A 12,990-nucleotide genomic window follows, 5' to 3' on the forward strand; every position below is an offset into this window, starting at 1 on the left:
GACTCCACGGCACATAACAACAACAGCAACATCTTCAGGTTAAGGCTTACCTACAACACAGCAGAATGCCTTTTGGGTATTTAAAAGCAATGCCAAAAGAGTTTTGTAAAATTGCCCATGCAGGGCAAAGGCCAAGGGGCCACATGGCTCAGAGACAGAGGACAAGAGAGAAAGGCATGCCTGTGGACACATGTGAGAAGATGTGCTTCTGACCAAAAGAACTGTATGTATTCTGAGTATTTCTGATCCTCAGTTTTAACGTATTAACTTCTCTAATAAACTCCATAATTGTGAGTGTTTTTTGTGCATTTTGAATGGCCATTGCAATGAATTATTGAACCCAGCACAGGAAAGTGCATTTGGAAGGGACAGCTGGTATCAAAATTAATAAAGAAGGTTGAATGGTAGAGGCATACCTCACTTTCGCCTCAGAAATTAGTCTTGCCCTGATGTTACATTTCATTCTCCTTTCCCTTTTGAAGTCTGAGGTTAAATGTGGTTCCCATAGTATTTTTATAGCCACTTAAATTGATAGATTAATATAAAACATCAAAGCAGCTCATGAAATGTCAAACTTTATGGTTGTTGTAGTTGTTAGCTTCTGTCAGTCATTGAAGAATGATCTTAAGCACAGCTGAATGAAATACTGCTCAATCCTGGGATATCTTCTTAATTGTTCCTATGTTTGATTCATCCTTTTACACATTCCATGTTCTGATTATTTATGGATGTTTACAGGTATTTCTTCTTATTCTGAGTCATGCCCCTTCAGTAAATGAAGGTCCCAAAAGTTTTACTCCATACTTGTCATTAAGGTTGGTTGACTGTACATTGAAGAAGTGGCTCTTTCCCAGTCATATTTTGAGTGCCTTCCACCTGAGGGACAAATTTTCTGGCAGTAAAAGAAGCAATGTTCCACTGCTATTTATGTGGTCAGTGGCCAATTTTTTCAGTATACTGTCACATACTTCTTCCCAGTCTGTCTTAGTCTAGAAGCTCTGCGTAAACGTGTCTACCCTGAGTGACCCTGCTGGTATTTGAAATACAGATACCATAGCTTCCAGCATCATAGCAACACACAAGCCATCACAGTAAACAAATGGACAGACATAATTGCACATCTAAACTTTCTGCTCCCACAGCAATTTACATCCTTAGAAACTCTGTATAGAATTGCTATCAGTCAGAACATACTCCACAGTGCTTAGCAACAACTACACACTGCATAACTCTCTTCATTATAGTACTGATATAATTCCATTACTTATCTGTCAGTTTGTTGTACTGGGGTGGCTTGCATGTTGCTGTGATGCTGGAAGCTATGCCACAGTTATTTTAAATACCAGCAAGGGTACACCCATGGTGAACATGTTTCAGCTGAGCTTCCAGTCTAAGACAGACTAGAAAGAAGGTGAGGTCGCCTGCTTCTGAATGTTTAGCCAGTGAAAACCTTATGAAAAACAGTGAAACAGTATCAGATAGTACCAGAATATTGAAACATTATGAATAGCACTAGAATATAGGCAGATATAGTGCTGCAAGATGAGCCCCTCAGTTTGGAAGGCACTCAAAGTATGACCCAGGAAGATCTGCCACCTCAAAGTAGAGTTAACTGTGGTGATGCGAATGGAACAAAGCTTTTGGAACCTTCATTTGCTGATGGGATACAACTCAAAATAAGGAGAATCAGCTGCAAGCATCCATTAAAAATCAGACTATAGAATGTACAAAGTATGAATCTAGGAAAATTGGAAGTTGTAAAAATGAAATGGAATGCAAAAAGATTGATATATACTGTACACTAGTGAGCTGAAACGAACTGTTTTTGACCCTTCTGAATCTGACAGTCATATGATTAACTAGGCCAGGAATGACAAATTAAAGAGTAATGGCATTGCATTAATCATCAAAAAGAACATTTGAGGATCTACCTTGAAGTATAATGCTATCTGTGATAGGATACTATCCATAGATGCATACAAGGAAGACCAATTAGTACCACAGTTATCAATTTCTGCACAAACCACTGAAGCCAGTGATGATGAAATTAAAGAATTCTACAAACTTCAGTTTGAAATGAATCAAATATGCAATGAAGATGCATTGATAATTACTGGCAAATGGAATGCAAAGGACAGAAACAAATGGCATAAAGAGTTGGAAAATAAGACCTTGGTGATGGAAACAAAGCTGGAGACAGCATGATAGAATTTTGCAAGACCAAGGATATGTTTACTACAAATACCTTTTATAACCAATATAAAAGGTTTCTTTCATATTGTTTAAATGTGAATGAAGTAAAGCTTTTGGGACCTTTGTTTACTGATGGGATACAGTTCAAAAGAAGGAGAACAGCTTCAAGCATCCATTAATAATCAGAACATGGAATGTATTAAGTATGACTCTAGGAAAATTGAAAGTTGTCAACAATGAAATGGAATACAAAAAGAACACTGTGTCACTAGATGGCATAGGCAGAAATCAAATCAACTACATCTATAGGAAGAGAAAGTAGAAAAGCTCCATATCATCATCCAAAACCAAGCCAGGGACAGACTGTGGAACAGAACATCAGTTGCTCATATGCAAGTTCAGGCAGAAATTGAAGAACATTAGAGTAAGTCCACGAGAGCCAAAATATGACCTTGAACATATCCCACCTGAATTTACAGAACATCTCAAGAACAAATTCGATGCATTGAACACTAATGACTGAAGATCAGAAGACTTGTGGGATAACATCAAGAACATCACACAGAAAGAAAGTGAAAGGTCATTCAGAAGACAAGAAAGAAGGGACAGACTAAAATGGATGTCAGAAGAGACGCTGAAACTTGCTCTCCAGCTTCTAAGCAGCATTTTGGCTACTTCTTCCAAAACAGATTTGTTTATTCTTCTGGAAGTCCATGATATTTTTAATAGTCTTCTCTAACTCAAATGCATCCATTTTTCTGTGGTCTTCTTTATTCATTGTCCAAATTTCACAGCCTATTGAAAATATCATGGCTTCGGTCAGGTACACCTTACTCCTCAAACTGATATCTTTGCTCCTAGATACTTTAAACAGTTCTTGAGCATCAGATTTGCCTAATGCAATATGTTGCTTAATATCTTGACTGCTGCAACAACCACCACAACAACAACATGCTGGAAAACAAGTTTCAGAGTCTCTTCTCACATACATTTTGATCTTTTTCCTGTCTGCTTATGTATGATCTTTTTGATGTCATCTCACAACTCTCTGGCTTTTGGTCATTAGTGTCCAATGAATTAAATTTCTAAAATCAGGTAGGATATACCCAAGGCTATGTTTGTTTAAATTTTCTTCAACTTCAACTTGAGCTTGCATATGACCAATTGCTGGTCTGTTTCAGTCTGCGCCTGTCTTGGCTGATGGTATGGGACTTTCCCACCATCTCTTCCCACACATGCAGTCAATTTGACTCCTATATATTTCATCTGGTGAGGTCTATGTGTATAGTTGCCTTTTATATTGTTCAGAACATGTATTTTCAATGAACAGATCATTGGTCTTGCAAAATTCTATCATGATCTCTAGCATCATTTGTATTACGAAGATCATTATTTTACAACTACTGATCCTTCCTCTTAATTGCATGTTTGATCAGTTTCAGACTGAAGAATTTGGCAGAATTCTTAAATTTCATCATTCCTGGATTTAGTGGTTGCTACATAAATGTAAATAAAAGTGGTATTAACTAATCATTGTTGCAGGCATATGGGTATTATTCTATCATAGACAGTATTGTACTACAAGATAGATCTTAAAATGCTCTTTTTGATGATGAAAGTGATGTTGTTCCTGGCATAGTAAACCATATGATTGTCAGATTCAAAATGTCCAATACCAGTCCACTGTAACTCACTTGTTGTTAAGCGTTGTCGATTCGATTCCAACCCATAGTGACGCTGTAAAGGGTTTTCAAGGAGCAGCTGGTGAGCTTGAATCACTGATCTTGCAGTTCAAACAACTTTGCAGTCTGATGCATTAGCCCACACCTAGGATATCAATCTTTATGCTCCTGTAAAGATTTGCAGCCTCGGAAACCTTATATAGGATAGCTGTGACCCGGAATCGACACAACAATGCACAACCATCATCACCACCATTATCTACCTACTTGCCTACACTCAAATTGTAGTCTCAATTATTTTTATACTTCCCTTTATGCCTCAGACACATGTGCATTATAGAAGTGGATTATTCTATGCCTAGTTCTGTCATTTCAGTAATAAGGAAGATTCCAAAGAAGATTGTTTCATAATATAGTATATTTTTAAGATTTTCTTTCTTATGAATTATTTTATATTAAGGAAGTTTTGTGGTTTTTTTAAGTCTTTATTGTTAATCGAGTGATAGTTTACATGAAAGAACATCAGTTTTACATTCATCATTTCATTGCAATGATTACAATCACCTCCATGCGTCATCATTCAACAATATTTGCTTCTATTCCCCTGTTGGTTTGTTTTTTAAGATGTACACAAAAACATTCAGGAATACATAATCATTTAAACAATCAAAGGGTACATTCTGCAAGCCTGCCTCCTGGCCTCTAATACACAGTCTTTCTCTTTCCATGAGTCCAGAGTCCTCAGCTGCTCCCTCTCTCCATGTCCTCATCTCTGCCTCCATCTCTGGTGTTGCTGTTTCTCTGGATTAGGTCCCACATTACATTTGTGCTCTTCTCCAGTGATAGTCCTAAGGTCTTCTGTTCCTGGACTGTAAGATTAACTACTCCCGCCTTTTTGTTACAGAACTTCCACCTTTATAGTTGTGACAGTCACATTAGTCATGATAATAATTACTCAATATTGAGTTATAAGAATCTTACCCTGTATCTTTTCACCAGACCCATCTAGACAAGATGAGAACTACTCAGTGGGGATTCTACCTTCCCCACACTCTGAAACTACACTCCCTCTTAAAAACTTATAAGCCAGTCACTTCATGCCTTTATAGCCCCTGCATATTTGGTAGCCAATGTCTAAGTTGCCCATCCCTGTCAACCCTGTATACAGAGGGGATAGGATTGATACTTGGTGTGAAGCCTCATATTAAGGAAGTTTTTAATAGTTTATTCAAGATCCTTGACATGGTGCTGCTAGGTATGATCAAGTCAGTTCTGACCCTATATACAAAAGAGTGGAGCACTTCCTAGTCCCTCCCTATCCTCACAATTGCAGTACTATTTCAGCTCATTGTTGCTGTTACTATTTCATTACATCTTATTGAGGGTCTTGCTTTTTTTCACTGACTCTCTACTTTACCAACCATGATGTTTTTCTCTAAAGACTGTTCCTTCCTAACTACATGTTCAAAGTATGGGAGTGAAATCTTGCCATCAGAACTTCTAAGGAACAATTTATCAATGCTTCTTTCAAAAATATTTGTTTGTTCTTCTGACAGTTGATGGTGTATTCAGTATTCTTTGCCAACACCGCAATCTAAATGCATGGATTTCTCTCTAGTCTTCATTAGTTATTGTCCAACTTTCATATACATATGAAGTGATTGAAAATACTATGGCTTGTGTCAGGCATGCTGCAGTCCTCAAAGTGACATCTTTGTTTTTTAACAATTTAAGAAGATCTTTTGCAGCAGATTTGCCTAAAGCTTAACATTGTTATCGTTGTGCCATTGAACCAGTTCAGACACATAGTGACTCTGTATAGGGTTTCTGAGGAGCAGCTGGTGAGTTTTCTTGCCGACCTTTCCGTTCAAATTAACTAAGCTTGCCTAAAATAATCTACCACTGATAATATTAATTTAACAAAAACATGTAGATTTTAAAATAGAAAAAATGGATCAAATATTTTTAGAATCAGCAAAATTGGAGCAAATTTGAAACTGAAAAGGTAGAACAAGATATCAAGAAAAGATATGATTTGATTTGAAGTTAAAACAGGGATCATTCCTCTTCAATCTGGGGCTATTAACCAAAATCCTATAGCCTGGATTAATTTTATGCTGTTCACTACACATATTAAAATTTCAGTTCTGTGAAAGTAAATGCCACCTAAGACTGCTAATTCAGCAGCTCAGTAATGAAGGTTGTTTCTTTTGCTGATTCCTGCTAAAGGGTTCCCTTGGTATCATTTCAGTTACAGCAAGTTCAATGAACCAATGTGTCTTTCACAACTTGTTGTGGCAAAATGAAACTGATTAACTCAGTGAGCTTTAAAAATATCTAGTACAGCTGGCTGATTTGTCTATTTTCTGTCTGTGCTTACTACACAGCTTTGTTTCTTTAAATATCTTTGCTGTTTTATTGGTATGATGAGGAAAATCTGCATGTTTAAGAATGAGTTTGTCAATGTGTGATGTAAAAATAAAATAAATAAATAATTTCTTATTGGATAGTAACCCAATTGACATAATTTCAACGTATTTTACATAAATCACATGTACTTTGAACATGAAAAGAAGTTATCAAAAATCTATTTAAACTGTCAGATTCAAATCTCTTTTGCAAAGAAATTCTATCCAGCTGTTATTTTTTTTTTTAACAAATTCAAGTTCATATGAAGTTGCATTCAATTTAAGGAGAAGCAAAGGAGTCCTGTTTGTTAACTGAAAATCCAAAATACAAGAGCCAAACTAGGAAGTACAAACTAGAACGCTTAGTGACTATTTCTGTAAGACTGAAAACATTAACTTTGACCACAGAGAGAGAAGCTACATTATTTGTCACTTATCTGCACTGGAGGATTTCTGAATAATCCTTTAAAAACCTCAGTTTCATGTATTGATGGAATAAAATGATAGCACAAAGAAAAGTTGCTGTTGTTATTGTTAAGTACTATCGAGTTGGTTCCAACTCATAGTGACCCTGTAAAGGACTTACAAAGAGCAGATGGTGGGTTTGAACCACCAACCTTGCAGTTAGAAGTTCAGTGCATATCCAATAGTGTCACACTAGGATTCCATAAAGAAAAGTAGATCAAAAAGTATCCCAACTAGAAGTTCGAGCTGTGGTCTTGTGGATCTGTGTCTTGCTTCAACAGTGTTTGGATGGAACAGATCCAGGAACTCCCCCACCTCCAGCCTCAGACCACCTCTTAACAACTTCTTTAGGTGCAGTCTCTTCTCCGGGACCATCTTCTTGACCATTCCCTCTTACTGGGACCAGCTAAACACCTTTTTGTGTGTGTGTGGTTAGCTCCAAATCTTCAACCAACCATGAACTCTCAGATCCTCCACTGAAGTGGAGGCCAGCGTCAATCATCTGGTTAATCTGCATCTGTGGGCCTCTTACACCTACCTCTCTCTGAGCTTCTATTTCGATCACAACGATGTGGCTTTGGAAAGTGTGGGACACTTCTGTGAGTTGGCGAAGAAGAAGCGCAAGGGTGCTGAGCCTCTCTTGAAACTGCAAAGCCAGCATGGTGGTCGCACACTCTTCTAGGACATGCAGAAACCCTCCCAAGATGAGTAGTGAAGAACCCTGGATTCCATGGAAGCTACCCTGGTCCTGGAGAAGAACCTGAACCAGTCTCTTCTGGATCTGCAAGCCGTGGGTGCTACCCACACAGACCCCACCTCTGTGACTTTCTGGAGAACCATTTCCTCAACGAGGAGGTGAAAATTATCAAGAAGATGGGTGACCACTTGACCAACCTCTGTAGGAAGCCCGGTCCCCTGGCAGGGCTGGGCGAATATCTCTTTGAGAGGCTCACTCTTAAACACGACTAGGAAGAACCTGTGGAGCCCCACAACCTGTGAAGGGCCTTTCAGCATTCCCCTGCTCCCTGCAGACCTTCTGCCTGAACCTTGCTCTCCAGCCACAGAGGCAGCACAGTCAACCCGGAGCCCCTCTTCTCCCAATCCATGGGCCAAATGAAAACAATAAAGCTTTCTTTTACAGGAAAAAAAAAAAAGTATCCCAACTAATAAGGCATGACCAATTACAGAAGACAAGTTTGTAAATTGGAAGAAAAAAGTTGGAAAGGGTGTTGAATTAACATCACAAAATTTGACAGCCAAAAAAGAGAATGCACACCTGTGTTCTTATTAAAGAATATTTAGCTAATGTACTAATTGTGGCCCTTTAAATATTTCTATTGTCAAAGTCAGCAATGTTTTATAATGGTGATCTTCAATCTTTAGTAAAGTGATAAATGGCATTAAAAATTGTGTTTTTATGTACAAGTTTTATCTTTAGGGATCAGGCCTTAACTACATTTTCTTAAATTGAGGGTGGTGCAGGACTGGGCAGTTTTTCATCCTATTGAACTTAAAGTCGTTATGAGTTAGAACTGACTGGACAGCACTGAACAGCAGCAGAGATTAAACAGGAAAGGAAACTTCAGAACTGAATGAGGATGTTGTCTGGTATCAGACTGATTTCAACTCAGAATGATCCTATAGGACAGAGTAAAACTAACTCCCCCATAGGGTTTTCAAGCAGAATGCTGCTACATCTTTCTTCAGTTGAGAGGCTAGTAGATTTGAACTGCCAACCTTGTGATTATCAGCCAACCTCTTAGCCACTAAGCAACAGAGATCCTTCCAGATGAAAATACCTAGGGATAAATAAGTTAAAATATGCATGTGTATTCATCCTGCTAAGTGGTTAATTGGAGCCCTGGTGTGGCACTGTGGATGAATACACTGGACTGCAAAGTCAGCTAGAACCACAAGGTCGGCAGTTCAGACTCACCAGATGCTCCTTGGAAGCCCTATACAGTGTTGCTATGGGTCAGAACCGACTCAATGACACTTAACAACAACAAGAAGTGGTTAATTGGAACAATAGATTTAGGAAGAAATCTAAATCAAATGAGGACAGACAGGAGCTAATATCTCAAAGCAAAAAATGGAAGCATTAAGACAGCAGTTCCCAATGAGATGGGGTTGGCTAGAAACATTAAATAAAACAATAAAGTTAAAGTAGTTTTTGCAAACTTCTCAGACAAGGATGAATGTGTTTATCAGTGGTCAGCAATGAACTTTGATGTGTCTAGAATGAGCTCAGAAGTCATGTATAAAACATCATGATCAACAGTGCGGCACACTAGATTTTGGTGTTCTTTCACTGTGATATTGCAGTGCATCTTGGATATGCTGAACAAATCTATTAATCACTGCTGCTGAAGTGGCCATTCTAACAGACACATGGAACCCTGGATGACTTTTCTTCTCACTATTCCCTGCAAATAGAATATGAGTCTGTAACAAAAAAAAAAAAAGTTAAAATTTCTCTTTAGTATAATGGTAGACACTTAATTGAACTATAAACTTTGCAGAGCTTATGCATAATTCTAAACAGATAACAGAAATGTCAACTCAAATATATTTACAAAGCATCTACTCTGTTTGAATAATTCTTAAATGAATAAAGAGGTATGAAAGTACTTTGTAAAATAGGAAGTTTTGTTAAAACAGTCATTTATTTATATGGAGACTATTAGGGAACTGGAGACCCCAAGTGCAATTAACTATCCATTGGTCCTCAAGAAATAAAAAAAAATTTTTCCCTATTGGACACCAGGACTTAGTGCATCCTGATCCACCGACCAGGTCTAGGGGTCGCTGAGTGCTATTGCTGGTTATAGGGAAGCACAGTTAAAATGCACCAAGTGGCTTTGACTCTGCAGATTAGCTGTTTTACTCTCCAAGGAGTATTAAGTATACATTTCTTATGGGGGGGGGTGTTCTACTTTTTGGCTGACCCTCCACTTTACCTAGGATAATGTCCTTCTCCAGGAACTGGTCTCTCTTGACAAAAATTCCCAAGTATTAGGGACAAAGTTTCACTATCTTGTCTTCTAAGGAACATTCTGGCTGTACTTCCTCTAACACAGATTTATTTCTTCTTCTGGCTGTGGTACTTTAAATATGCCTAACCAACACCATAATTAAATGCATAGATTATTCTATGGTCTTCCTTATCCACTCTCCAACTTTCACATGCATATGAGGCAATAGAAAATACCATGGCTTGGGTCAGGAGCACTTTGTTGTTGTTAAAACTGCCATAGAGTCAGTTTGGACTTGTAGCAACCCTTATAGGTCACTGGTGAGGAGTGGCTGGTGAGCTTGAGCTTCTGACTTGGTGGTTCAAATTGACTTTACAGGCCAACGCATTAACCTGCAGTACCATGCCAGGACTCCAATATCATTTGTAACAACCATTAATATAAGGTACATATAAATCATACTCAAGGCAACAACTTTTATTCCTGAAGAGCTATGCAGTATCTGAAAATAGAATTTGAAAGATAAAGAAAATAAAAGAGTAAGACCATCATTAAGGAAATCTAACAAGGCAATCAAGGAAAGGGCAATGCATCTGAAGATTATTAGAAACTCATTTGGACACGGATCTAAAACCAGGTAAGTTCCTTGCTCAAAGCAAAAATGCTGATTTATTATTAAAACTCCTGTGAATTCATAAAATGGTAAAAGGTGATGAGTTGCAATACTGGAAAATGAGGAAGAGCAAGTGGCGTAGAGTGAGAAAGAGAAGGAAGAAAAAAAAAACACCCACTCTTTTTTAGTTACCTTATTGCCAAAGGTAAAATAAGTAGAAAACAATACAAATGTATGATACAGTTCAAGTAGTACAATCAAAGAGCTTAGCTTTGTTGATGTAAGGTGCCTTCAAGTTGATTTTGACTCATAGTGACCTCATACACAAGAAAATGAAACACAATCCAGTCCTACGCCATCCTCATAATTATTGTTAACTGTGCCAATCCATCTCTTTGGAGAACTACCTCATTATCACTGACCCTCCACTTTAACAAGCATAATGTCCTTCTTCTGGGACTGGTCCCCCATGAAAACATGTTCAAAGTATAAAAGAGGAAGTCTCACCATCCCGGCATCTAAGGTACGTTCTCACTGTACTACTTCCAGCATAGTTTTTTGTTTTGTTTTTTAATTATGAGAGTGAATGGTACATCAATATTCTTCTCCAACATCATCATTCAAATGCATAGATTTTTCTGTAGTCTGGGGAAAAACTGCCTTTTTAAAACCCTTTTAAGTGTTCAAGAGCAAAGATGTCAGTTTGAGGACCGAAGTGCACTTGTACCTAGTCATAGTATTTTCAGTAGCCTCATATGCATGTGAAAGTTGGACAATGAATAAGGAAAATCTGGAAAACTTGATGCATTTGAGTTATGGTGTTGGAGAAGAATTTTAAAGGTACCATGGACTGCCAGAAGAACAAACAAATCTGTGTTGGAAGAAGTACAACCAGAATGCTCCTTAGAAGCCAAGCTAACCAGACTTCATTTGCCATATTTCAGACATTATCAGGAGAGACCATTCCCTGGAGAAGGACATCATATTTAGTAAAGTGAAGGGGTCAGCAAAAAAAGAGGGGGATCCTCAACCAGGTGAATTGTCAACATGGCAGCACCAATGGACTCAACCATAGCAGCAGTTATGAGAATGGCACAGGACCGGCAGTGTTTCCTTCTGTAATGACTCAACGGCACCTAACAACAGCTATGCTGGAGAGAAAGTTTCAGAGTCTCTGCTGGCATCCATTTTGGTCTTTGCTTTTTTCCTGTCTTAATGACCTTTTAATTTCTTCCTGTATGTTATTCTTGATATCATCCCACAACTCTTCTAGTTTTTGATCATTAGTGTCTAACGCTTCAAACCTGTTCTTGAGATGATCTCTAAATTCAGATGGGATATATTCAAGGTCATATTTTGGCTTTCATGGACTTGTTTTAGTTTCTTCAGCTTCAGCCTGAAATTGCATATGAGCAATTGATTTTCTGTTTCAAAGTCAGCCCCTAGCATATAATTATATATGTGCACATGTGTATTTAACTATGTATCATGCTATTTTATCCAATATAACTGCACCAGATATGTCAAATGAGTTGATACTCTATTCATGTGTATGCCACTCTCTATCTCTAATGCAGAGTTCAACTGTAGAATAGTAATAATAATAATTTTATCAAGGCTGTATCCATGCTTTGCAATCATTGGAAAATACTATGCTAAATTTGGTCCTTTTATTTTCATATTGGAGTCCTGGGGTGGTGCTGTGGGATAAAGCACTGGACTGTAAGGTCAGTTTGAATCACAAGGTCGGCAGTTCAAACTCACCATTCACTCTTTGGAAACCCTATTCAAGGTCACTATAAGTTGGAACTGACTCAACAGCACTTAACAACAACAATAACATTTTCATGTTACAGATGAGAAGTGTGGGGAAGAAAAGTTTACTTTTCAAAAATGAATAAGCTAAAAGTGTTGAAATATATATTTAATTCTATGATTCAAAACATGCAGTTATTTTCATACCTGCTATATGTCTTTGTTTTATACTTTTTCTTTTCATATGTTTCAATGAATAAAAATCTTTATATTTGTACTAATTTAAAATTTATAGTTATGCTTCATAATATAATTTTAACTTTTGGTGGAATTATTTTGTTAGTGGTATTTTTAATTTATAGTTTCTTTTTTCAGATTATTAGTACATTGTAGTAATTGGGAAACAAGGATGTTAAACAGAAAGAGAAAATAGAGAAAAAGTAAGAAAATATAATACTTCATAAGTCTAGAAAAGAAATGTGACTAGTACAGATTTTTATGTGTCACAGTCCAAATTCCATCTGAATTGTGAAATCTTAATATGAAAAGGCAAGTGTGGTGTCTCTGTTAGATAAGCACTGGAATTCAAACCACAAGGTCAGCAGGTGGAGCCCACCAGTTGCTCTGTACGAGAAAAATGAGGCTTTATGTTCCTGCAAAGATTTACAGCCACGAAAACACTATAAAGTGTCTCTATGATTCAGAATCTACTTCACGGCACTTAACAACAACAATGAAAATTTTTAAACAATATTGGTATTATATAGAGATAACTAGATTGAGAAAGTTAAACTGATAAATATTCAGCAACAGTCATTTTTAGGGTATAAAGGGGGAACTGAAAATCATTCTAGTCCAATTTCATCATTTGTTGTACTTGTTAGGTGCTATTGAGTTGG

At 37.4% G+C, this 12,990-nt stretch overlaps 1 pseudogene; it reads left to right on the forward strand.

The window, feature by feature from the left end:
- Window positions 1-7,717, forward strand: part of LOC102836649 — a 20,839-nt pseudogene extending 13,122 nt beyond the window's left edge.
- The last annotated feature ends 5,273 nt before the right edge of the window (window positions 7,718-12,990 follow it).

This window comes from Chrysochloris asiatica, unplaced genomic scaffold (genome assembly GCF_000296735.1).
Source record: "Chrysochloris asiatica unplaced genomic scaffold, ChrAsi1.0 scaffold00235, whole genome shotgun sequence".
Lineage (NCBI taxonomy): Eukaryota > Metazoa > Chordata > Mammalia > Afrosoricida > Chrysochloridae > Chrysochloris > Chrysochloris asiatica.